This window comes from Arachis hypogaea, chromosome 16 (genome assembly GCF_003086295.3).
Source record: "Arachis hypogaea cultivar Tifrunner chromosome 16, arahy.Tifrunner.gnm2.J5K5, whole genome shotgun sequence".
Classification (NCBI taxonomy): domain Eukaryota; kingdom Viridiplantae; phylum Streptophyta; class Magnoliopsida; order Fabales; family Fabaceae; genus Arachis; species Arachis hypogaea.
This window is the reverse complement of record NC_092051.1, coordinates 63570356-63595279: the sequence shown is the minus strand read 5'-3', so window position 1 is coordinate 63595279 and position 24924 is coordinate 63570356. Positions and strand designations below refer to the sequence as shown.

Here is a 24924-nt window from a genome sequence, read left to right as displayed (position 1 = left end):
TTGACGACAATTTGGTATACTTGCCGAAGGGAGATTTGTTGAGACAAGTTTCTGTACATCAAGTTTATGGCACCGTTGCCGGGGATTGATTTTGTATCGATAATGATTAAATTAGAGGATAACTAGATTGAGCAATTTTCTTTTGTTTTGTTCCGTTTTAGTGATTTACTTTCAGTTTTAGCTATTTTATTCCCTTTTCCTTTACCCGTTTGTTGTGTTTTCTTCATTGTTTAGAATTTAGTTCACTAACCCACTAACTGTTTGATACATTACACCACTCACACTAACAGCCATTCTAACAAGAGTAATTTCTTCATTTATTTTCTTTCTTGTTGTTTCCTTTGTTGGTTGTACGACAGGTAGAAGAAGCGGGGCTTAAACTCCCTTTGATTCTAAACCTGAGAGGACCCTCCTTAGATTAAGGAGGAAAGCAAGAGGAAAGAGAGTTATTGGTGCCGAGAAAGAGGAAGAGTATTTTGAAACAGACCTGGAGGAGAATATGGAGGAACACCATGAAGAAGAAGCTCACAACCATGCCAGAGAAGGCCAGTAAATCATGCTGGGCAAGAGAGAAGAGTTCTAGGCTCTTACATCAATTCAAACCTAGGAAATTGTGGAAGTAGCATTCAAAGGCCAACCATATATGCCAATAACTTTGAACTAAAGCCCCAGCTCATCACTCTCGTTCAGAACAGCTATGCATCTGGAGGAAGTGCCCAAGAAGACCCCAATTAATATCTAACCAGCATCCTAAGGATCTGTGATACTGTGAAGTCTAATGGTGTTCACCCTGACACCTATAGACTGCTTTTGTTCCCCTTTTCAATCAAGGACAAAGCATCTAAATGGCTGGAATCTTTCCTGAAGGAGAGTTTAACAACGTGGGAAGAGGTGGTGAACAAATTCTTGGCGAGATTCTACCCTCCTCAAAGAATCAACAGGTTGAGAGCTGAGGTACAAACCTTTAAGCAACAAGATGGTGAAACTCTCTATGAAGCATGGAAGAGGTTTAAGGACTTAACAAGAAGGTGCCCCCCAAACATGTTCAATGAATGGGTGCAACTACACATTTTCTATGAGGGTCTTTCTTATGAATCAAAGAATGCAGTAGACCACTCATCTGGGGGATCTCTGAACAAGAAGAAGACCGTTGAAGAAGCCATAGATGTCATCGAGACTGTAGCTGAGAATGACTACTTCTATGCTTCTGAAAGGGGCAACATTCGAGGAGTGATGGAGCTGAACAACATAGATGCTCTGCTGGCTTAAAACAAGATGATCACCAAGCAGCTGGCTGACCTTACCAAGAAGATGGAAAGAAACCAAGTTACAGTAGTCACCACCTCATCAGCAGCTCAAGAAGGAGTAAATACAGAGGAAGAGGGTGATCGGGAACAAGCCAACTATATTGGGAACTCACCTAGGCAAACCCATGATCCATACTCCAAAACTTATAATCCTGGTTGGAAGAACCACCCAAACTTTGGGTGGAGAAATCAACAAGATTAAGGCCAAGATCAGAGACATCACAACCCCAACAAGAATGCAACTCACCAACATTCCACACAGAGATCATATCAACACCCACCCAACAATACCTCTCAACATCCATATCAAAACCAAAATAGCCCTTCTCACCCCTACAACCTCAACTCACCATCACCATCCGAAGATAGACTCTCCAGGATTGAGACTCTACTTGAAGGTATATGCAAGGAAATCCAAGACAACAGAGTGTTTAAGGATGAAGTGAGAGATAATATCAAACACCATGGAGACTCCATGAAGAGGCTGGAGTCTCAAGTGGGATATCTCTCTCAGTAGATTCCCAAGCCTACTGATAGCTTCCCAAGTGACACGGAGAAAAATCGGAGAGGTGAAGCAAAGTATGTAAGATGGGAAGAATGTAAGATGGTCACTACAAGTGATAAGGGGAGTGAGGAAGAACCAAACAAACCATTAGAACACTCTCGAGACATTCCAGCAGAGAAGCAAGAAGAGAGTAACCAAGAAACCAACCCCATACAAAAGAAGGAGTTAAAGGAGAAAGAGATTCTGAACCCATATGCACCTTTTCCCCAAACACTCAAGGGGGGTGTAGAAAGGAAAGTGTACTCAAAGTTCCTCGACATGTTTGCATCTCTCCATGTAAACATACCATTCATCAAGGCTCTCCAACTAATGCCCTCATACATTAAGTGTATGAAGGAGCTGCTGACCAAGAAAAATTCACTAAAGGGAGGACAAATAATAGTGATGAATAAGGAGTGCAGTGCTCTCATTCAAACAGAGTTTCCTACAAAAAGGAAGGACCCAGGGAGTTTTCACATCCCTTGTGCTATAGGAGAAACAAGGATTGATAAGGGACTCTGTGACCTGGGAGCAAGCATCAACTTAATGCCTTTATCCCTCATGAAGAAGCTTCAAATCAATGAGCTAATGCCCACAGATGTAATCATCAAGCTGGCTGACAAAACTCAAAAACAAGCAATAGGAGTGGTTGAAAAAGTGCTGGTGAAGGTTGGGAACTACTTCCTTCCCACAGACTTTGTTAACCTGGAAATGGAAGAAAGTCACCTCCATCCAATCATATTGGGAAGACCATTCCTAGCCACAGCCAGAGCACTTATAGATGTGGAGCGAGGAGAGTTTATACTGAGGATACATGATGAACAACTTACTTTCAATGTCTTCAAACCCTCACAAGAAGCAGATCAAGAAAACGAGGAATCAAGAGAGGATCACAATAAGGTACTGGTAGCAGAAACAATACCCTTGGGAGTCCCTTGGGTTGACAAACAATACAGTCAGAAGGCACAACAGCTAAGGGAAACCCAAGAGGAGCTAAACCCTTCAGAGCCATATGAGACCAGCAACAAAATTTTCCTGGAAAAAGAGGCCACAAGGAGTAGAGTAGCATTAAAAGAAACAAGGAAGAAGGCGCCAAGGGGATGGAGGAACAAGAAGATCCCTACAGAGGATTTCTCTCCAAGGGATGAAGTAATCTCTGCTCATTTCCCAATTATCCTATCTCATCTCCCCACCATTCCATCTCAGCTACCTAAAGTTTACACCATCAACAGAATTCTCTCCTTGGAACATGTGGAGATTCTTAATGAAGCCAAAGGAGATAGATTCACTGCGAGAGGGAAAGATTTGAGGCATTACCAACCACCCTGACTAAGGCTAAACGTCAAGCTAATGACGCTAACGAAGCGCTCAATGGGAGGCAACCCATGTTTTATATCTTTTCAGTTTTTTTTAGGATGATTTAAGTAGTTAATAAAGCAAGGTTCATGAATTCCAAATCAACTTTGACAAACACTTAGAAGAACCCTTGTATGCAACATATAGTGAACAACAAGTTTGGTGTTCAAGGCACACTAAGAGGACATAAACACAATTCATAACGTGTTAATCCTAGAGCCTTAATCAACTCTTTTTATACTACATTGTCACAAACTAAGTTTGGTGTCACCAATGTTGCATACATAAACACTAAATAGGTCAGTTGGTTTGCATTCATGGACAGCATTTAGATGTTTAGAAACAAAAAAAAAAATAAAAAGTAGCCAGTCCACTCTTTAACTTTTACTACCAAAAATTCAATGCTAACTTTTACTTTCCTTTTTGTCTTGTGTAGGAAATGAAGGAAGGATTGCACAAATTTGATGAGACAAATTGAGAAGGGGGTTCGGCCACTTCACAAAAGCGGGCTATACACATGTCTTCAAAAGGAGTGCATTGGGAAGTGTTGCCATGCAACATTGGAAGAATGATATCCTTGGAGACCGAACCAATCACGTCACACAAATTGATGATCCTTATGCTCATTTTATACCAAACCCCAACCGTCCACCATTGGTTCTTACTATCAATCCACAGCCTTCGATCACCCATCATCTTTCTATATAAATGACCCCACTTTATACCCCTCCATATTCAAATGCCCTTTCATTTCATTCTTTTCCCTTTTGAAACACACACCCAACACTTCTTCCCTCATCCAAAAACACGTTAACACAATCCTACAGCTATACCATATCTTAACCTTTCCGAATTCCATTATCAATCCATACTTTTCAACACCTTCACGTACCAACTTCTACTCATGGCATCATCAAGCTCCAAGAGGCGAAAAGGGAAAGGAACCGGTGGAGAGCATTCTTTTTGACGAAGGAAGGTTCAAGACCGCCTTCCATGAGCTCCAATTTGAATGGATACAACACAAGAAAATATTGCCAGAATTGACATTCCAGTTCAACGATGATGAATGCCCACAGATTAGAGAGAAGATTGAATAAAGGGGCTGGCAATAGCTCACGAACCCAGACACAAAGATAAATGCAAATCTCATTAAGGAGTTCTATGCCAATGTAGCCAGAGAAGACACTACCAAGGCTCCTACCTTCAAAAGCTACGTGAGAGGAACAGAGTTAGACTTCAGTTCCAATGCCATAATGAGGACTCTTCATCTGAGATCACAACCTTCTGATAAGCCCAGTTATCAAGCAAGAATAAGTAACGGCCCCGACAATGATGAACTTGAAGAAATTGTGAACGACATATGTGTCATAGGATCAGATTGGGAAAGGTATTCGGATAAGAGGCCACGGTTCATTAGAAGAGGAGACCTCATACTGGAAGCCAATGGATGGTTTGAGCTCGTGAGAAGATCTATCCTCCCAGCCTCAAACAATTCTGAGGTCAACATTTCTCGAGCTACTATGGTACATTGCATAATGAGGGGTGGAGACATCAATGTACATGAAATTATAGCTGAGGGGATTCAAGAAGCAGCCAAGAAGATTGATCCCAATGCTCGGCTTTGCTACCCCAGTACCATCCTAAGACTATGTATGAAAGCCAGGGTAGTCTTCGAAGATATCAATCCAAATTGGGTGAAACAAGAGGAGGGAAAGGTGAAACAATAGAAGGAAACATTGAAGAAGAAATGCTAGAAATGCTTTCTCATGCTGGACCAAATTGAGGTTTGCATGGATATAGTGACATATAATCCTACCAACACTTTGATTTGGGAATGCATGTGGTATAATCAGTGACCATACTTCATCTCTTCCCATGAGCAATTAAATCAAGGAATTGGGCAATTGTTCAAGCTTAGAGAGATTGGTTTGCCAAGGAATTGAGATCCAATCACTTAAGATTTCCAAGGAGATCAATGAATGCATTGATTGAGGAAGAGATGAGAATGAACTTGATCCAGAGAATGCAACATCTCCTAAGCCTAATGAATCCCCCATTTCTAATCTTACCCATTCTCTTTATTTTCTGCCATTTACTTTTATGCTCATCTCCCCAAATCCCCATTTAAGATTATGCAATTTACTTTATGCCATTAACATTCTGTCATTTAATTCCAGCACTTACATTTTTTGTCTTACTTTCCCACCATTTAATTTTCTGCAATTCCTCAACTCAATTTATGCTTAGCTCAACTAGAACATTCCTCTAATTAAAGTTGCTTGACCAATTAATCCCTGTGGGATTTGACCTCACTCTATTGTGAGTTTTTACTTGACGACAATTCGGTATACTTGGCGAAGGGAGATTTGTTGAGAGACAAGTTTCCATGCATCAGACACACGAAGAAGACCATCGACGCGTACGCGTGACTGACACGTACGCGTGACATGCGCCACGTGCAGAAAACATAGAAACGCTGGGGGCAATTTCTGGTCTGTTTTTGACCTAGTTTTCGGCCCAGGAAACACAGATTAGAGATTGCAGACTGGAGGACTCAGGGGAACATTTCTCATTACTTCCCAAGTTAGGCATGGGACCTACAAAGCATGTGGTCCCCATCCATCAATTGAAGACTTGGTGATTATTTAATTAATTCTGATTTAAATTTAAATCTTATTTTTAGGAAAAGATATTAATTTAGTTTTAGAAATTTGATTTTAAATTAATTAGGATTAAATATACTTCCCTGAGGGGGGATCCCAACATTAGTTGACTTTTCATTCCACCTCAGCCCAATTTACAATCCTAGTTTTTCTTCTCTGAACCATGAGCAACTAAACCTCCATCGTTAAGGTTAGGAGCTCTGTCTATTTGTATGGATTGATTCTATTGTTCTCTTTATTTTAATTCATACACTGATTTATAATTTAAGAATTGTTTTCGTTATTTATTTTATGAAATTGGGTGGAACGGAAGTATGACCCTCTTTCTAATTGAGTTCTTGTATAACTTGGAAAAGCTCTTTACTTGAACAACAGCTTGAAAACAAATTCTCCTAAACTTCTAATTATCTGGACTTAACGGGATACGTGACATATAATCCTTTTATATTTGGGTAATTCGAGTTTTTGGGGCATAATAACTAGAATTAAACTTACCCCTCTAATTGGAATTAATTGACCAAGGAATTGGCAGTTGATGAGAATTAGAGGAGACTATAAAGGTTTAAGGAATTAGGGTCTAGTCACATATAGTTTGCCATAAACTAAATCTTGCATGATTAAAAAAATTAATAAGAAAAGTCAATCCGAAAAATAGATAACTATGAAACCTTAACTGCTTTCTCCATATTTTATTCCCAACTTATTTACTTGCCTATCTTTGAACTATGAATTTATTATTTAATGCTTTTTGAACTATCAACAATATTTTCTGCTTGCCTGACTAAGCCTATCACTCAATTATTGTTTCTTGAATCATCAATCCTCGTGGGATCGACCCTCACTCACCTGAGGTATTACTTGGTACGACCCAGTGCACTTGCTGGTTAGTTTGTGGTTATAATTTCCGCACCAAGTTTTTGGCGCCGTTGCCGGGGATTGATAGTGATTAACAACTATCAGTTGTTTGATTACTTAGATTATACATTTTAGTTTTAATTTTATTTAAATTTTGCTTTAATATTTTAAAAAAAATAGCACTAATATTTTTCTTAATTTCTCAAATTAAGTTTGGTGTCCCCTTAGTTATTTTATTTATTGAGTTTAAATTTCCTTTATGTTCTTTCTTCTTTGCTTTCTTGTTTACCACATGGTGCGTTTAATTCTTTTTGGTGTTTTGTGCTAAGAAAAATAATGGAGAGAGAACACATGGGTCACTACTCACACCCAATGAGTGATTCATATTATTGTGAATGGGGGAACTACCCAAATTTTGGTTGGCAAAGTCAAAACAAAAGAAACTTCAGTGCTCCATCTTCCAACTATAAAGAACCACCATCTCCATATTCATATCAAGAACCACCATCTCCATATTCATACCAAGAACCACCACCTCTCTATCCATATCAAGAACCATCATCTTTCTACCCATATCAAGAGCCACTATCTCCCTATCCATACCAAGAACCATCATCTTTTTACTCTTATCAAGAATCATCATCTCCTTCTTATTCATATTAAGAGCCACTATCTCCTTATTCATATCAAGTACCATCAGATCTTGAGCTTCTCATAAAAGAATTTATACATGATATAAAGACGAGTGTCAAAAATATAGAGAAACATGTGCAGTCGATTATCAAGTCACAGGAAGAGGAACAAGCAAATTCCTTCCCAAGAGATATAATGCAAGATCCTATAGAAGAAAGTGATGAAATCAATCAAAGGAGTTTATACTCCAATGAATTAGAGAACTTTCCATCCTCACACATGGAAGAAGAGGAAGATGCAAAAACAAAGGAGGAAGATACGCAAACAAAGGAGGTTGTAAGGGATGAAAACAATTATGGGAATCTACACTCCAATGAAGTAGAGACTGTCATAGAAAGTGAGTTTATTGAACCACCAATTCAAGAAAGTCTTGATGAAGGGTACACTCTAACCATCACACAACACCCAAATTTTGAAATCAAGGAAGTGAAGAAAACCAAGAAAAGCACTGAAAAGGGGATTGTGACCAAGAAACAGAAGAAAATATCCATGAAAAAGAGAAGGTCAGAAAGAAAAATCCAACCTCTACACCAACAAGCAAGGTGAATCTAGTTAATCACAATAAAAGAAAGTTTGTTTGGAGGAATTTATATCAGGGGGCACTAATTTTCACCTCTCCCCCCTTGGAGACATTTCTTTTAACCAACTGGAAGAAGAGAAAGAAAATTCAACAATCAAGTGTCAAGCTAGTGACATTAAAGAAGCACTTGTTGGGAGGCAACCCGATAATTTCGTATACTTAGTTATTTTTCGTAGTAGTAATTTTCTTATTTATTTGATTTTTATTGAGTTTTTACTATTTTCCTTACGTTTTATGTGTGTTCTGATCATGCAGCTATCTTAGAACAGGAACCGAGCATTGAAAAAAAATGAGCACACGACGCGCAAGCGTCGCTGACGGGTACGCATCATATGTGTGTGCGTGAAAAATAAAACTGAACAAAGAGTTGTGCAGGAGTGGTGCTGGTGGCGTGCCTAGTGCACAAGCGAGTCCACGCGTACGCGTCCCTCATGCGTACGCATCGCCTGCGTTTTCGCCAGTCCACGCGTACGCGTCCCCACGCATACGCGTGACCCTGCAAATCGGTGTAAATGGGTGTAAGGCCAGAGAGTTTTGATGGTATGGGGCCGGAATGGTGATGGGAGCACAAGCCCCATCATGCGTACGCGTCCCTGATACGTGCGCGTCGTTTTTTCACCCTGGCTGTCCATGCGTACGCGTCCCTGACGCGTATGCGTCCCTGACACGTACGCGTCACTTGAAATTCGCACGATCCACACGTACGCGTTCCTTACGCGTATGCGTTCCTTACGCGTATGCGTTCTTTATGCGTATGCGTCGTATGCAATGCCCAATTAAACCACCTCAGCGACTGATTTCAAATCATCCACCCCCCAATCCTAATTCTCTCTTATTCTTTTATCCTTTTATTCTTCTTTCAGCATGATACTTATTTCATTTTGTTTTCAGTTCTTCTTTGCTTGAGGACAAGCAAATCTTTAAGTTTGGTGTTGATGCTTCACTTATGGGTTTTCTGTTTATTTTTATGGCACCAAAGGGAGGTGAATCATCTTCACGGAGGAGCACAACCTGAAGAATAAAACGACTGCTAGGATAACTAACGTTGTTGAGCTCCTTTCATTCTATATTCCTTCTCGCTTTTACTATGTTATGTTCCGGTTTTCTGCTATTTTGCTTTGTTTATTGCATAATCCTTTATTAGTTAGATTCCTTGGTTCTAGTTTAGTTTTCTGTTAATTGCTTTAATTCTGAAAGGTGTCTCATGTATTGCCCACCAAGCTTGAATGTAAATAAAAAAGAAAAAGAAGTGATATATTGCATGAGAAATTGAGTTTATATTGAATAGTAGTCTTATTTACTTAGATGTGGTGGTATTTTCTGTGATTCTAAATGCATGATATGACCAATGCATAGTTAAATTTGAATTAAAAGATGTTGATGTACAAGGAACGGGAATTTAGAGAAGTATTATAACTTCTCTAAAATTTATGAAAGTTTAATCCTTGAAGCAAAAGAAACAGCAAAAAAAGGGATATAAAAGCAAGGTCCAAGGATCTGAGTGATGGGTTGGAACCGAAATTCCAACACCTAAAACTCACCGGCAAGTGTACCGGGTCACATCAAGTAATAATAACTCACGTGAGTGAGGTCGATCCCACAGGGATTGAAGGATTGAGCAATTTTAGTTTAGTGGTTGATTTAGTCAAGCAAACAAGAGTTGATTTGAGTGATTTGTAATTGACAGAAGCTAAATTGCATGAATTGTAAAGGGAGAAGGGGGAATTGCAGTAAATTAAAGAAAACAGAAAGTAAAAGTGCTGAATCTTAAAGAACAAGTAAATTAAAAGAGCAGAAGATAATTTGAATTGAAATAGATCTCAAACAAAAAGGTAAATTTGCTTGTAGAAGCATTTAGCAAGTAAACCAAATGGAAATGCAAGATCTCAGGGGTCAAGAGACTAGAAAACTAAGTCTAGATCTTACTATTTTCTTTGATCCAATCTAGAAGACAATTTAAAGAGAATTGAAGATGAAATTCAGTAAAGAAGAACACAAATTTTTGAATTATGCAGTAAATTGAACAAAGAGATCTTAAGAGGAGAGTGAGACAGAATTTCCTCAATTATTCACACTTAAGACTCAAACAAAGCTTTGCAGAAAAGAAAACAAGAAAACCCAGAGGAAGAGAACTCAATTCTCCCTCCCAAATCAAGCCAAAGTTTTCAGAAAAATGAAAACTCCAAACAGAAGCTAAAATGAAAAAGTTCTCCAATCAAAATTCAAAAAAAGTAAAAAGTAAAAGTCCAAAGTTCTTTCTTGATCTAACTAACACCTATTTATACACTTCCTAATTTGGATCTACGAATTTGGGTGGGCTCTAAAATTTGGTGAAGAAATGAATTAAATTTGATTTTTGATGGATTTTTGGCCCATGGCATACCTCCCAGGTCAAAGCTCGGGTGTTACCAAGAGCCGAGCCTTGGTTCTCTTCCTTCCAAAGTGTTGCGCGCGTTTCTCATTATGACAAGGAAATTAAGCTCTTTGCAACAGCTCTAAGCTCTTGGCAAGAGCTTTGCTTGTCCCTTGAGGTCCATGGTTCGATCCTTGTTCGGAGCACTTGCTGGCCATTTTCCTTGGCACAAGAGTAGCGCCCAATGTCTCCCTTCCTTGAGGTGCCCGGTTCGATCATTGGGGAGTGCAGGAGCTGCCCATTTTTCATGGCACAAGAGTAGCGCCTAAAGCTTTGCTTCCTTGAGGTACTTAGTTCGAACCCCATGGAGAGAAAACAAGCCAATTTTGGCTTGTTTTTTTTGTGAGGTAGCGCTGCCCCCCCTCCCCCTTGGTCTTGGGTTCAAGCCTTGGTGAGTGCATTGTTGAGCTCTTTTTCCCTTGATTTTTCCTTGAAGAAGCCCAAAAAAGCTCTTGGAGAAAGCTCTTGGCAAGAGCTTTGCTTTGAGTTTGCCTTGCTTCCTTCTTTCTTGTAGCACTTGATTAAGCTCTTGGCAAGAGCTTGGCCTTTGATTTTTTTTAAAGTAAAGCTCTCCACAAGAGCTCTAGGCTCTTGGCAAGAGCTTTGTGCTCTTGTTCCTTGAATTGAGCCACGCTTTCCTTCCCTTGGCCCACGCTTTTCTCATTTTTTTTCTTTTCTTCACCTACAAGTAATCAAAATAACCAATCAAAGTATCACTAAATTCACAAGGTTTAAAATTCATTTAAAAATAAATTAATTCAAGCTTAAACCTCATGATCTTGTGCTAATTAAAGGGTGGTTGATTGATTCAAATAAACCATGCAATTCCACTCCAAATTACTAACTTACAATAAAAGAAAGTGCATAAAAACTAATGAAACATGTGAAAAATGCTTGCAAAGCTACCATATGATGACTTGTCATCACAACTCCAAACTTAAATCTTGTTTGTCCCCAAGCAAGCATCAAACATAAGAGGGAATGAAATGAAACAGAGAAGTGTGCATATCCTTGTTGAGCATATAGTTAAACTTGGTTCATCGGGTTTTTATGCAGACAATGGTTGCTCATTTATTGCTTGCTGTTACATAGGAGATGCTTCCTCAAAGGATCACTAAGTTTGCTGCTATAAGGCTTTACTTTTGCTTGTTCCCTTGCTAACTTTTCCTTCTTTGTTTTGCTCAGAGAGCTTATTGTTCTTTGAAGGCTTGGTAGCAAATGTTGCAGTAGCCTCTGGCTTAATTTTGCTCAACATTCCTTCACCACAGACACATGGCTAAACCTTTTCTTCCTAGGATCATTGATTCCCAGCATCTCTTTGGATAACTAAGTGTTTTGTAGCTAGGTTGCTCTGTATTGTGGACTTTCAGTTGGCAATCCCAAATCAGTTGATCTAAGTGGCCAAGTTTTGAAATACTCCTTAGAACTTACTTGTCCAAGCATATCCTAGCACAAAAACACCACAGGCATGTATCCTAGGGTCCAAGCTATTGGTGCCTAGCCTTATTATTTGTTTTCTTTGCCATTCTTGGCTTTTTCTCTTTCTTTTTCTTTCTGTTTTATTTCATTCTCAAGGGATCTTTAATGATACAAGCATTTATAACAGCAAACTAGTTCCTTCTTCAAAGAACATATCATTATGCAGCATTTATTTTATGAGCCATGCATTAAATCAACAAATACCACCACTAACTTTCATTCTAACTCATGCAACATTGGATATTTTCTTCCTAATTCAAATATTTCTCTTTTATTCAAGTATATGGGACACAAAACAAGATTCAAGCAAATGAAGGATGACAAAATTATGCAGATTACTTTCAAGCTAATTACTCAAAACAAAAATGCAGAACAAAGAGCATTTGGAGGCATGTCATGTTTCAGACATGCATCTTCCTTATTTAATTCGAAATCATGAAAGAACTTCACCACCTTCTAATTGTTTTGTTCCTGGTTTTTGCTTGATTTTCCCTTCTTCTTCTTTCTCTTCCAGAGCTTGGAGTAGTCTTGAGCTTCTTCGCCAAGGCATCTTCTGTCCCAGACAGAATCTAGCAGGCCCAAGAGTCCAACATCCTCCAATCTGTTTTGCATATGTGCTGAGTATCTATCTGTTCTTGCTCTCTGTTGGTTTACTAACTCAGGGCACATCTCAAATGGTTTAATCTGTAGATTTATTGCTGGCATGCTGTGAGTCAAATAATCCAACTTTGCTTGGGTGTCTTCATCATATTCTATTCTATCCACATGCTTACACTCTCCAATGGTATGATGTATGTTCTTCCATTGATACAAGTTATGAGTGTATTCCCCAGATTTGGCTTGGGTCAGGAACATTTTGTCATATGACTCTTTAAAATTTGTTGTTTGTTCTCTCTGCCCCTCAAGAACCTTTGTTTGGAATTCTTGTTGTTGAGCCATCATTTGTAGCTGCCAGTTTTCTTGCCTCTCCTCCATTCTGCGCTGCCAAGCTTTATTTTGCTCTCTATCCTTCAAATATTGCTCCCGGTGCTCTAGATATTGCTCTTGTTGTTGCAAATATAGCTCTTGTTGCCTTGAATACTGCTCTTGTGCTCTCACATTTTGCTGTGATATTTCCTCAAGAGCTCTTTGCAATTGACTCATGTCTATGGCACCGTGAGTTTGCTCTGCCTCCCTTTGTGGTCTTCTTCTCCTTTGGGGTTCTTCTTCTTGATCATCCTCTTCAGTGATGCCTTCCATGCTTCTCTTTGTGATTCCCTTCCCCTTTTTTACTTTCTCTATATCCTCATCTTTAAAGATCACTCCAGCTTTGTTGCATAGCCTTAGAATGGTGCTTGGATGACCAAGCCTACTTGATTTATTTGTGCTTTCAGCCATCTCTTGGATATTGTCAGCCATGAGTTATGCCAGATTAATTTTTCCTCCATGTAAGATACAGTATACTAAGAGTGCACGCTTGATTATGACAGCTGAGGTATTTCCAGTGGGAAGTATAGATCTTTTTACTATCTCATACCACCCGTTGGCCTCAGGAGTAAGATTTATTCTTTTCAAGTGGCTTGGAACTCCTTTTGAATCTCTTTCCTAGTCTGTGCCTTCCAAACATATCCCCTGTAAAATCTCATCGGGGTCATTCTCTCCTTGCAGTCTGGCTTCATAGTTAAGCTCTTTATAAGTTATAGTTCTTAGCTTCAAGGCCCTTGTGATTGATGATGGAATAAAATCCACTTCAACCCCTCTGACATAACTCTTGTAAGGGGCACTGTCTTCGCTCTCTTTCACCGCGTTTGCATAGAATTCCCTGATCATAACTGCACTAATGTCAGTGAAAGGATCACATAGAAGCTCCCACCTTCTTTCACTAGTGATTTGCTTCATGATGGGGTACTCCCCTTCCCTCAGCTCAAAACCCATCTCAGGGATGATACGCTTTGTTTTCATGAGCCTATGATATCTTCCTTCATGAAACTGAGATCTAAATTTCCTGGTATCATAGGTGGGAGGTTCGACCACCATTGGTTCCTTGCCCTTTCTTCTTCTTGAACTTGATGAAGCCATGGATTCAAATAGAAGGAAGAGTGAGGATGAGCTTTGATGAGGTGAGATTTGGTCTTGTTGTGGAAGGAAATGTGAGAAAGGGAATGTTGATGTTGGTAAGGAAAAAGGGACATGTTTTTGGCTAAGTGAAAGGTGAGACAATAGCTTGCAAGTATGAGGAAGGTTTATATGAATGTGTAGCTCTTGAAATGTTTCCACCTACTTATAGTCAAGTCATCAAAGCTTTGAACAAAACACTTTTTAGGGGGGGAAGAGTTCGGTTATGACTGATGAAGGGTGAAGATTGAGCTAACCAACATAGTAGCTTCATGAGATGAACGGCTTGCATGTTCTCTTGAGGATTGACAATGATTCTCTCCCTATTGGTTGCATGAGGTTCGTCCTCCAAGGTGGCTAGCATACAGATTTTGTTCCCAAGGTAGGCACACCTCTCTAGGCACATGTGACCCTTCTCTCTTGGCTTGTCATAGCTGTGTCTTCTTCTTGTCTTTACCCCAACCTTCTTTTTCCTAATTAAATCAAAATGTTAAGCCTTAGGACACAAATGTAGCACGGTGATGAAGTGGTGAGTGCTTAGATTATTTATTATGTTTTTTATTCATAAAGGATCAATTGTGTCCCTTAATTAGTGAACCAAGGTTTGGTGAACACCAAACTTATCTCTTGCTAAGGGATTAATGTAAAATGCAAGCAATTCATCACAATTGATACCTTCATCATAATACATCATTTATTTTCTATCATAAATTTCTAAAATGAAATAATGCATAATCCATCTATGCATGACTTTGATTCTATGAACAAGAAATGATTCTTCTGAAAATTAATACATGTGCAGACACCAAACTTAATGTTTGGTCATATACCTCATCAAAAATGACTAAGCATACGGTCTAAAAATGCTTGAAAAGCTAATGAAGGCACACCAAACTTAGAAGTCTGGTATATGCTTCAAGAACTCAGTGTATGCATCTATCAAGTATGTTCATGAGAATTCAAAATCATGCTAGAATGATCCCAGATTATTGAATTTAAAACAAACTTGAATCTTAAATCATGGGTTGCCTCCCATGGAGCGCTCTTTTATTGTCACTAGCTTGACATTGGGCCCCTCATTGGGGTGGTTGATGACTGTAGTGTCTCAGCTTATCCCCCCTCACTGTGATCTTCCTTTTAGTGCCTTGATGCTCAATTTCAGCATGCTCTAGTGAGAGTATTTTGCTGGTAGTGTAGTAGCCATCAGCTTGTTGGCTTGTTTCCAACTGTTGGTAAATTAACTGTACTTTATCACCTTTGGAAAATCCCTCAGTTGAAATTTTCTTGTTCTTCCACCCCTTCTGAGTCTTTTTCTTGCTTTTCTTTCTTCTTTTTGTTGATACTTCTTCTTTGACAGTGGACTTTGTTTTAGGATTTTCCTTCTTAGTGGTCAACACTTCAATTTCTTCTTGAGTTCCTTCATCACTCTACATCGTCTCATTCTCTTTTTTTCTTGCTGTGTTGTCTGTTTCTTGCTTTGGAAGGTGATTACTGGTTGTCTTATTGATTCCTTCCCTCCATTGCAAGTCTTCCTTGTCAGTTTCCATGCAATTCTTCTTTTCATCAATGAGCTGTGTTTCTGGAAATACATTCAGAGTGATGCTTTCATCATGCATTTTGAGGGTCAGCTCTCCTTGCTCCACATCTATAATGGCCCTAGCTCTGGCCAAGAATGGTCTTCCAAGTATAATGGAATCACCTTCATCCTCATCTGAGTCTAAGACTACAAAATCTGCAGGGAATATGAATTTGTCCACCTTAACTAGAAGGTTTTCAATCACACCCCTGGGACAGATCACTGACTTGTCCACTAATTCTAGAGACTTTTGTATTGGCTTCACTTCTTCTATGCACAGCTTTCTCACCAGAGAAGAGGGCATCAGATTGATACTAGCCCCTAAGTCACACATTGCCTTGTTGATGATCATGCTGCCAATGGTACAAGGCAAAAAGAACCTTCCAAGGTCTTCAAGTTTAGGGGGAAGTCCTTTTCTGGATTAATGTCCTGCATTCTTTAGTAAGCAGTATAGTTTCCTTCTCATGCCAACTTCTCTTTTTGTTGATAAGCTCTTTCAAGAACTTTGTATATAGAGGCATCTGCTCTAGTGCTTCAACCAGTGGAATATTTATCTCCAATTTCTTGAAGACTTCAAGAAATTGAGGGAAGTGTTGGTCCTTAGTCTCCTTGTTGAACCTTTAGGGATATGGCAATGGAGGTGTGAAGTTCACTCCCTGCCTGTGATCCTTGGTTGGTTCTTTTATTGCTTCCTTTGAATTGTGTGGTTGTTCCTCCTTTTCTTTAGCCTGCTTTGAAGTTTGCTTGCTTCTTGTCACATCCTTGTTGCTGGCTTCCTCTTTTCCTATTGGCTCTTTGTTGCTTTCTTTAGGCTTCTTGGTTACTTCTTTGTTGTCCACCAATGTCTTTCCACTCCTTAGCTGTATAGCTTTGCACTCTTCCTTCGGATTTGGAATTGTATCACTTGGGAGTGAGCTTGATGGTCTCTCAATAGCAATTTGCTTGGAAAGCTGTCCAATCTGCTTTTCCATATTTTTCATGCAAGCTTCTTGGTTCTTTGTTGTCATCTCTTGGTGCTTCATCATTTTCTCCATCAAGAGCTCCAAGTTGGTGATCCTCTGAGAGTCTTATGAGATTGGTTAGTTATGAGATGTTGAGGGTTGATGGTAAGTGTTTTGATTGGTGGCTTGGTTATTGGATGGATGATGGTTAGAGTTGGCGTAAGTGTTTTGTGGTTTTCTGTATGTATTTTGGTTATTCTTCTGCTGGTTGTTGTGGTTTGTGTTTTTCCAACTATTTTGTGTTGAATTTCTTTGCCATGGCTGTTGAGTCTAAGTGTGATTGTCTCCCCATTTGAGGTTGGGGTGGTTCTTCCAGGAGGGGTTGTAAGTGTCACCATAAACCTCATTTGATCCAGACCCTTGATTGTGCACATACTGAATTGTTCTTGCTATTGATCCTCTTGATTCTCTTCATTCTGCCCCCAAGGGGTTGATGGTTGGCTTGTGTTTACTACTGCAACTTGGAGGCTATCAATCTTTTTGGCCATTTTGTCAAATTGTTACTGAATTTGTTGCTGCATCATTTTATTTTGAGCTAGGATTGAGTCCACTCCTTCCAACTCCATCACTCCTTTCCTTTGTGATGGTTGGCATTGCCTTTGGTGAGCAAGGAAATACTGGTTGTTAGCTACCATATCGATGAGATTTTGGGCCTCCTCTGCAGTTTTCATTAATTGTAAAGAGCCCCCGGCTGAGTGATCCAGAGCCTCCTGAGATTTCAATGTCAAGCCTTCATAAAAATTCTGCAATATGTCCCATTCATTGAATATTTCAGGAGGGCACTTTCTAATTAGAGCCTTTTATCTCTCCCATGCATCATAGAGAGGTTCAGTCTCCATCTGTGTGAATGTTTGTACTTCAGTCTTCAACCTAATAATCCTCCGAGGCGGGTAAAATTTGGTAAGGAACTTGCTCACTAGATCTTCTCAATTGTTGATGCTATCTCTTCGAAAGGATTCCAACCATTGAGTAGCCTTGTCTCCGAGGGAAAATGGAAATAACAGCTGATGTCAGGGCATCTTGGCCAGTTTCACTGACCTTTTCTTTACTGTTTTTAGGATAGTTTCATACATTTCTTTAGGAAATAAGCTAGTTTTGGGTAAATATTCACTTATGCCTTGATTCAAGCATACATTGTGCATTTTACATAATTTCATGAGGATTTTGCATAAGTTTAGTGACAAATATTATGTTGCATTACTCATGACTTGGACTAGAGCATTGATACACTTTATTGCTTAATTTCAGGACCAAAAAGGAAGCAAGAAAAGGGGAGGTAACTTGCAAGATTAATGAGAAAAGTGATTGCCAATAACATTCTCAAAAAGCCATCAATGCCCACGTTAGAGAGTCACGTTAACTAAGTTAACGTGAACTCTAACGTGGAGAAGAGAAGTTGAGCCAACGTTAGTGACACTTAACATTGTCACTAACGTTGGCAATTACTCATAAGTGGCCACGTTAGAAGCCACGTTAACCTAGTTAACGTGGCCTCTAACGTTAAGGGGGGAAGAGAAGCCAACGTTAGTGACACTCAACATTGTCACTAACGTTGGCCTATGGTGCAAAGTACCACGTTAACTCCCACGTTAACTTGGTTAACGTGGGAACTAACGTAAAGGATGAAGAGTTGTCGACAACGTTAGTGACACTCAACATTGTCACTAACGTTGAAGCAACCACACAACCCCCAAGAGTCATGTTAACCTCCACGTTAACTTAGTTAACGTGGAAGCTAACGATGAGGAATGAAGGATGAGCCAACATTAGTGACACTCAACATTGTCACTAATGTTGGGATGGCTAAAGATGGCCACATTAGAGGCCACGTTAACCTAGTTAACGTGGACTCTAACGTGAGACCCAGGGGCACATTGGAACGTTAGTGACAATGTTGAGTATCACTAACGTTCTCGAAGGTTGGCAAGGACCGCATTAGAAGCCACGTTAACCTAGTTAACGTGGGCTTTAACGTGAAACAAGAAGGGGCACACTGGAACGTTAGTGACAATGTTGAGTGTCACTAACGTTCTCGAAGGATTAACAAGGCAACGTTAAAAGCCACGTTAACCTAGTTAACGTGGGTTTTAACGTAAGGCAAAGGGGTGCATTGGAACGTTAGTGACAATGTTAAGTGTCAGTAACGTTCTCGAACTTATATTCTCACTAAATATTAACACCCCTAACGTCCTGAGCTGAAGTCTCTGCCCACTTAGCACTTTCTCTCTGCAAGTAAAGCTAAGCCCAAATGAAGAAAAGAATTGCTTCAAACTCAAGATCCAAAGGCCCAAGACTTGAAAATAAAACTAGAAGCTGAGAAGAGTAGTATATATAGGAGTAGCTTTGAATTGTAAAGAAGCTCTGGAGGCTGGGAAAAAGAGAACTACTCTCTGTATTTTACTTTCTTTGCAAATTCTAGTTTTATGATGTATTCTCCATCTTTGTTTTCATTTTCAAGAGCTATGAACAACTAAACCCCTTTCATTGGGTTAGGGAGCTCTGTTGTAATTTGATGGATCAATAATAATTTTCATTATTCTTCTTCTATCTTTCCTCTTGATTTTACTTGAAAGCTTTCGATCTTCATCCAATTGAGTAGTTATCTTGGAAGAGAAGCTATTCAAACTTGGATCTCTTTTGAACCTTGAAAGAGGAATGAAGAGATCAAGCTAGAAATGCTTTCTCATGCTGGACCAAATTGGGTTTGGACGGGTATGTGACTATAACCCTCTCAATACTTGATTTGGGAAATGCATGTGGTATAATCAGTGACCATACTTCATCTCTTCTCATGAGCAATTGACCAAGGAATTGGCTATTGATCAAGATTTGAGAGATTGAATTGCAAGAAATTGTAATTCAATCACTTAAGATTGCCAAGGAGATCAATGAGTGCATTGATTGAGGAAGAGATGAAAATAAACTTGATCCGGAGAATTGCAACATCTCCTAAGCCCAATGAACTCCCCATCTCTGATCTTACCCATTCTCTTTAATTTCTGCCATTTACTTTTATGAGCAAATCCCCCATTCCCATTTACAATTCTGCAATTTATTTTCAGTCATTTACTTTCAGTCCTTTAATTCTAGCATTTACTTTTCTGTTATTTACATTCCCGCCATTTTATTTTCTGCAACTCTCAACCCAAATTCTGGATTCGCTCAACTAGAACATTCTTCTAATTAAAGTTGCTTGATCAATCAATCCCTGTGGGATTCGACCTCACTCTATTGTGAGTTTTTACTTGACGACAACTTCGGTACACTTGCCGAAGGGAGATTTGTTGAGAGACAAGTTTTTCGTGCATAAGTTTATGGCGCCGTTGCCGGGGATTGATTGTGCATCAACAATGATTAGATTGGAAGATCACTAGATTGAGCATTTTATTTTGTGAATTTCATTTTCTGTTTGAGTGATTTACTTTTTGTTTTAGTTATACTTCTTCTTTTCTCCCTCTACTCTTTTGTTTTTTTTCTTTGTTATTTTCAATTCTGTTTGCTAACCCACTAACTGTTTGATATATTGCATCACCCACAACTAACAGCAATTCTGACACAAATACTGTCTGCACCTATTTTCTCTGCTTGTACTTGTTGGTTGTATGACAGGGAGAAGAAGCGGGGCTTCAACTTCCTTTGATTCTGAACCGGAGAGAACCTTCCTTAGACTAAGGAGGGAGGCAAAAGAAAAATGAGTAGTTGGTGCTGAAGAAGAGGAGGAACAGTTTGAGGAATACTTTGAACCAAACATGGAAGAAAACATGGAAAATTATCATGAAGAAGAGACTCACAACCATGGCAGAGGAGGTGGAGCAAATCATGCTGGGGAGGATAGAAGAGTTTTGGGCTCTTACATTAATCCAAACCCAGGTAATTGTGGAAGTAGCATCCAAAAGCCAACAATCCATGCCAACAAATTTGAACTTAAACCACGGCTCATCACCCTTATTCAGAACAACTGTTCGTTTGGAGGAGGTGTTCAAGAAGACCCCAATCAACATTTGACCACCTTCCTGAGAATATGTGACACAGTGAAATCTAATGGTGTTTATCCTGATGCCTATAGACTGCTTTTATTTCCCTTCTCACTCAGAGACAAGGCAGCCAAGTGGCTGGAATCCTTCCCAAGGGAGAGCTTGACAACTTGGGAGGATGTGGTGAACAAATTCTTAGCAAGATTCTACCCTCCTCAACGAATTAATAGGCTGAGAGCTGAGGTTCAAACCTTCAGGCAACAAGATGGTGAGACTCTGTATGAAGCATGGGAGAGGTTCAAAGACTTAACAAGGAGGTGTCCACCTGACATGTTCAACGAATGGGTCCAGCTGCACATTTTCTATGAAGGGCTCTCTTATGAGTCAAAGAAGGCAGTAGACCATTCATCTGGAGGATGCTTGAACAAGAAGAAGACCATTGAGGAAGCCATAGATGTTATTGAAACAGTAGCAGAAAATGACTACTTCTATGCTTCCGAAAGAGGGAACACAAGAGGAGTGATAGAGCTAAACAATGTAGATGCTCTGTTAGCCCAAAACAAGCTCATTACCCAGCAGCTGGCTGACCTCACCAAGAAGATGGAGAGGAACCAAGTAGCAGCAATCTCATCTTCATCAACAATCCAAGAAGGAGTGAATGAAGAAGCAGAGGGGAGTCAGGAGCAAGCCAACTACATTGGGAATTCACCAAGGAAAAACTATGATCCATACTCCAAGACTTACAACCCTGGATGGAGAAATCACCCGAACTTTGGGTGGGGAAGTGAGCAAGATCAAAAGCAATTCACCCAGAGGACATCTCAATACCCCCACAACAACACTTCTCCACATACTTATCAAAACCAAAACAGCACGTCTGCTCCGAATCACTCATCAATTGATGACAAGCTCTCTAAGATCGAAACCTTCATTGAAGGAATATGCAGAGACATTCAAGACAGTAAAGCATTCAGAGAGGAAGTGCAGTCAAACATGCAGAATCAAAATGTTGTCATCACAAAACTGGAGGAGTGTCAAAAGGGAGGAGTGTCAAGCAAAAGGGAGGAGTGTCAAGCTATCACACTTAGGAGTGGGAAGGAACTGAAGGAACATCCCCAAAAACCACAAGAAGAAGGATCAAATGAAAAGGAAGAAGAGCAAGATGGAATGCAACCCCCCACGCCAAGTTTGCAGAAAGAAAAAAAGATACCCCAACTGAACGTCTCAAGAGCTCTATACCCCCAGCTATTGAAGAAAAAGGAAGATGATAACCAGTTCTTGAGATTTTTGGAAATCTTCAAGAAGCTACAAATCAACATACCATTTGCTGAAGCCATAGAAAAAATGCCACTTTATGCCAAATTTTTGAAGGAGCTAATGACTAAGAAGAGAAGCTGGAAGAACAATGAGACTGTGATACTAACTGAAGAGTGCAGTGCTATCATTCAGCATAAACTACCTCAGAAACTGAAGGATCCTGGGAGTTTTCAGATCCCTTGCATTATAGGAGAAATTACAGTAGAAAAGGCTCTTTGTGACTTAGGGGCCAGCATCAATTTGATGTCAGTAGCTATGATGAGAAAGATGAAAATTGAGGAGGCTAAACCAACAAAAATGGCTCTACAACTGGCAGACCGTTCGTTCAAATTTCCTCACGGGATAGTGGAGGATTTGCTAGTAAAAGTAGGAGATTTCATATTCCCAGCAGATTTTGTGGTGCTGGACATGCAGGAAGACGCCAAAACCTCCATCATTTTGGGAAGGCCATTCTTGGCCACTTCTGGAGCTGTCATTGATGTTCAAAAGGGTGACCTCACCCTGAGATTACATAATGAAAAGATGAAATTCAATGTGTTCAAGGGCATGAGTTATCCACCGGAACAATTGGGGGAATGCATGAGGTTAGATGCACTTGAGGATGAAGTGCATGAGAATTTTGAAGAAGATGAACCTGAAGAGAACGAGAGATTGGTGGAGGAAGAATCTGAATCAAGTGAAGAGGTAGCTACAGCAGAAATACATATACCAGATGCACCAAAGGAAGGGAACAAAAAATCAGAAGCACCCAAACCTGAACTCAAAGCATTGCCACCCACTCTCAAATATGTATATCTAGGAGAAAATGAAAACTACCCAGTGATCATAAATTCATCCCTCAGTCAAGATCAAGAGGACGAGCTACTCAAGGTGCTGCGGGAGCATAAGGATGCCATTGGATGGACCCTTGCTGACTTGAAGGGAATCAGTTCAGCCATATGCATGCATAAAATACTGTTGGAAGATGATGCCAAGCCATCCATTCAATCCCAAAGAAGGCTGAACCCAATCATGAAGGAAGTGGTACAGAAAGAGGTTATGAAGCTTTGGCAAGGAGGGGTCATATACCCAATTTCGGACAGCCCTTGGGTTAGCCCCATACATGTTGTGCCAAAGAAGGGAGGGATCACTGTGGTTACCAATGAGAAGAACGAGCTCATACCTACAAGGACCGTCACAGGATGGCGGATGTGCATAGACTATAGGAAACTTAATGAGGCTACATGAAAGGACCATTTTCCCCTTTTATTCATGGATCAGATGTTGGAAAGACTTGCAGGGCACGCATATTATTGTTTTCTCGACGGTTATTCAGGATATAACCAAATAGTGGTTGATCCAAGAGACCAAGAGAAAACCTCATTTACCTGTCCGTATGGAGTGTTTGCCTATAGGCGCATGCCATTTGGATTATGTAATGCCCCTACAACTTTCCAACGCTGCATGCTTTCTATCTTTTCAGATATGATAGAAAAATTCATTGAAGTTTTTATGGATGATTTCTCGGTATTCGGAGATTCTTTTCCTAGTTTCCTACATCACCTCGCCTTGGTATTGAAAAGATGCCAAGAGACCAATTTGGTCTTGAACTGGGAAAAATGCCACTTCATGGTGACAGGAGGAATAGTCCTTGGTCACAAGGTCTCTCACCAAGGCATTGAGGTTGATAGAGCTAAAGTATAACTTATTGAAAAACTACCCCCACCCAGTGATGTCAAGGCAATTAGATGTTTTTTAGGGCATGCTGGTTTTTACAGAAGGTTCATTAAAGATTTTTCAAAGATAGCCAAGCCCTTAAGCAATCTCCTTGTATCTGATACACCATTCATCTTTGATGAAACATGCATGCTAGCATTTGCACATTTGAAAATGAGGTTATCCTCTGCTCCTATCATCTCCCCACCTGATTGAAACTACCATTGAATTGATGTGCGATGCATCTGATTTTGCAGTTGGGGCAGTGTTAGGACAAAGGAAAGATAACCTAGTTCGTGTGATATACTATGCTAGCAAAGTCCTTAATGAAACTCAAAAGAATTATACCACTACTGAAAAGGAGTTGCTAGCAATAGTTTTTGCATTTGACAAATTTAGATCATACCTCATTGGTGCTAAAGTGATTGTTTTTACAGATCACACAACACTTAAATATTTGTTTGCCAAGCAAAAATCAAAGCCAAGACTAATAAGGTGGATCTTACTGTTGCAGGAATTCGATATTGAAATCAGAGACAAGAAAAGAGTGGAGAACAAGGTGGCAGATCACCTATCCAGAATCGCCCATGATCAAGGTGGAGAAAATGATACAAATGTGAACGAGCTCTTCCCTGATGAGCAGTTGATGACAGTTCACAAAGCACCATGGTTCGCAGATATTGCAAATTTCAAGGCGACTGGGGCATTATCCCCAGGGATCAATAAACATCAAAAGAGGAAGCTCATGAATAATGCAAAATACTTTGTCTGGGACGAGCCATATCTCTTCAAGAAATGTTCAGATGGAATTCTTAGAAGATGTGTTTCGGAAGAAGAAGGGAGAGAAGTCCTGTGGAACTGCCACGGTTCATGCTATGGCGGGCACTTTGGAGGGGACAGAACTACAGCAAAGGTGTTACAAAGCGGATTCTTTTGGCCCACCCTTTTCAAGGATGCCAAGGAACTAGTAAAAAGCTACAATGAATGCCAGAGATTTGGAAACCTGCCCAAAAGAAATGCCATGCCACAAAATTTCATCTTGGAACTGGAATTGTTTGATGTGTGGGGAATTGATTTCATGGGACCATTCCCAAGCTCATATGCAAACAAGTACATCCTGGTAGCAGTGGATTATGTTTCCAAGTGGGTAGAGGCTATTGCAACCCCAACTAATGATAACAAGGTAGTCATGAACTTCCTCAGGAAGAATATCTTTAGCCGGTTTGGAGTCCCAAGAGCCCTCATCAGTGATGGAGGGAGCCACTTTTGTAACAAACCACTAGAAGCTCTCCTCTTACGATATGGGGTAAAACACAAAGTAGCCACACCTTACCATCCTCAAACAAGTGGGCAAACTGAGATATCCAACAGAGAGCT

At 39.9% G+C, this 24924-nt stretch overlaps 2 non-coding genes across 2 annotated transcripts; both read right to left on the bottom strand.

The window, feature by feature from the left end:
• Window positions 1-939: 939 nt before the first annotated feature.
• LOC112761407 (small nucleolar RNA R71) lies at window positions 940-1043 on the bottom strand. The gene has a single exon (XR_003181802.1). It is a non-coding gene; the product is annotated as a small nucleolar RNA R71 (small nucleolar RNA).
• A 19720-nt stretch (window positions 1044-20763) lies between these two features.
• LOC112760222 (small nucleolar RNA R71) lies at window positions 20764-20867 on the bottom strand. Its single transcript, XR_003180673.1, has one exon. It is a non-coding gene; the product is annotated as a small nucleolar RNA R71 (small nucleolar RNA).
• Between the last annotated feature and the right edge of the window lie 4057 nt (window positions 20868-24924).